This window comes from Aplidium turbinatum, chromosome 1 (genome assembly GCF_918807975.1).
Source record: "Aplidium turbinatum chromosome 1, kaAplTurb1.1, whole genome shotgun sequence".
Classification (NCBI taxonomy): Eukaryota; Metazoa; Chordata; class Ascidiacea; order Aplousobranchia; family Polyclinidae; genus Aplidium; species Aplidium turbinatum.
In genome coordinates this window covers 9,503,707-9,506,438 of record NC_137472.1, presented here as the reverse complement: position 1 = coordinate 9,506,438, position 2,732 = coordinate 9,503,707, and positions in this window count along the sequence as shown.

Below are 2,732 nucleotides of genomic sequence, written 5' to 3'. Positions count from 1 at the left end.
TCTCTCTGATTTTAAGTTTCTTGAATGCACAGTTTTTCAGATCTCAGATATTACCAAAAACAACCAATATCCTATTTCAACTATAAAAGGTCCATGAAAGATCTTAATTAAACTATGAAAGTTTTTATCCTATCTACAGAAATCCTATTTACACCATGAACAATTCTATTTAAACTGTAAAGTAAACAATAAAAGAAGCTTTTCACACTGTGAAATGGTGGCTGTTTCTGCTGACAATCATGTTTGCAATAGGTAAGGTTTATGAACATGTATCTGCACATTGTTTGGTTTATTTGTATTAATCATTTAACATTTCTCTTTATAAACCTTCAGTTTGTACATTTCAAAACAATGGTTCAACCAAATGTTCACCCAGACTTGGAGTCTGAATTATTAGCTCAAAGATGTTATACATAACTTTTGTTGGTTTTATTTATGCATAATTGTTATTACATTGCTGTTTGTTCCATTCTGACAATAAAGATTAATTTGAATGTTTATACCTCACTGTGGTTGGCACATTAATGTTATGCAACTGTTTTAAAAATAAAACCATGCTGTAACACAAACTCAACATCTGCATTATTTTGTTTCTAGAAAACTATTTACTAATCTGTGTGGAAGAGAATTGTCAAGCATCTTTATATTCTTAGGCATTTTTAGTGAATCAACTATTCGGGGCTTGGAATATTATGGAAAACAATACCCAGCTTTCCTTCAGACTGCACGCTTTGCAAAGTTTGTGAACAACATTTGAAAAATCATGTCTGTAAAAACATCTTTTAAAGGCAATTTTTTAATTACTTTATGCAAAGTTACCATTGATATGTTTTGTATTGACCTGTGTTCGCGCTTAAAAGATTTTTTTAATCAACAGTAACCGTTTATACTTTAAATACCTTTGTTTAGTTAAAAGCTAACTTTTGCTTTAAGCTGAAAAATTGCATTTAAAGTAAAATTATTATTTTTAGCTTTATACAAATGAGCAACATTACATTCTATTACCCAAAATAAATTGTGATTTGTAATACAGTGATTAAATGTAAAATAGATTATTTTTGCTTTCACAGTTGACATGAAAAAAGATCCCATGCTATGTCCTACGCAAGTTATTAAGGAAGAACATTCTGGCCTGAAGCATTTCATGGAAGCTATCAAATTTTTTGAAGAATGGAGACAATCAGGAAACATTTGCTGCGTGTCTACGAACGATGAGATCACTTCCGAAACTGACCGGAGACAATCAGGAAACATTTACTGCGTGTCTACAAACGATGAGATCACTTCCGAAACTGACCGAGTACCTGCAAAGAAATCATGGTTTTGAATATTATCTGGAAAATTGATGACAGATCCCATTGAAAATCGCTTTGGGTGGCATCGGCAGGCTAAAGGTGGAAATTTTATTATGTCTGTAAAACAATTACTTTTGGCAGAAAAACAATTCGCTGCTTAACGCAATCTTAATAAGAGCTGTTTTCGCATGTGAAAAGTACGTCAAGGGCTATCTTATCCCCGTGCTAATTAATCGCTAATAGCGGGAGCTATGAAAATCACAGAGCCAAAATATTTTACAAGATAATAACCATGTGTATTGCGCGTATAGAAATTAAATTTTTACCCAATAAATTTATTGAAATATATTGTTTGAAATGAAAAAAAACGTCAGAAAGTCCGTTTTTATTTTAATTTCCCAAAAGTAGCTTCAAAATTGAAATGCTTGAATTATAACATAAAGTAATGCTAAACTAAACAAAAAATCACTTTTGCTCATAAACATAAAAAAATTTTAAGGGTTTTTACATTTCAAAGTAATTGCACTAACATTAACATAAGTACTGTACAACTAGCATTGCACGAAAATGTCTAGCCACCTGAGACGAAATGCTTATTGTGAAGGGCAGGATGGTAGAAAAATGACCAGTTTAAATTTAGAAAATTCGCAATGAATATAAACTAAAAGTCAAGAAATTTTACATTTCTAGCATATTTCCTTCTGAAAAATATTTCACTACTAGTGTGGGGCGTCCTCATAAAACCCTGTGTCGCTACAGATGGCTTACTAAGCTTATTGCAGCAACAAGGATTGCTATCGGCATCAAGAATGGGTTCATCTAATTGCTTCTTAGCTGGAGACTCTTTTCCTCAGAATGCAAAGGAAGGGTGTGTGTGGTTAGCGGATTTTTTATCTCGACTTACTTTGGAAGACTTGCCTGATGCGGATGCAGCAGTTGTTTATTTTGTCAGTGGATACATCGGACGCAGCATTGTGCGACGCAAAAAATGGTCTAATGGCAAAGAAATTTTGGTGAAAAGTGATAGTTTATGTAATTTACAAGACTGTATACCCGTTCAACATAAACAATTGTTTGTGATGGCAGATCTAGGTGGTCTTTCTGAGCATACAGAATACTGCTTTGTAGTGACTGCACTCGCTGTACAATATTACACCGCACTTTCAGACGACAAAGTAATGTTGAATAAATTTTTCAGGGCGTACAATCAAAAGTATCTCCTTTCAAACACTGTTACTCAACTAGTTCAAGAATCCGTGTCGTTGGGCAAACTGCTTGACGTGAAATGCTCCAACAATCATTTCAGCTGTCATTTAATTATACAGTGTGCTTTCAATTGTTTTGCCAAAAATGCATTAACCCTATTTCCTGTGGGGGGGGGGGGGGTCGGTGGGGACTTGGTACTTTTCAAAGCATTATCATTAAAGAACTACGCGA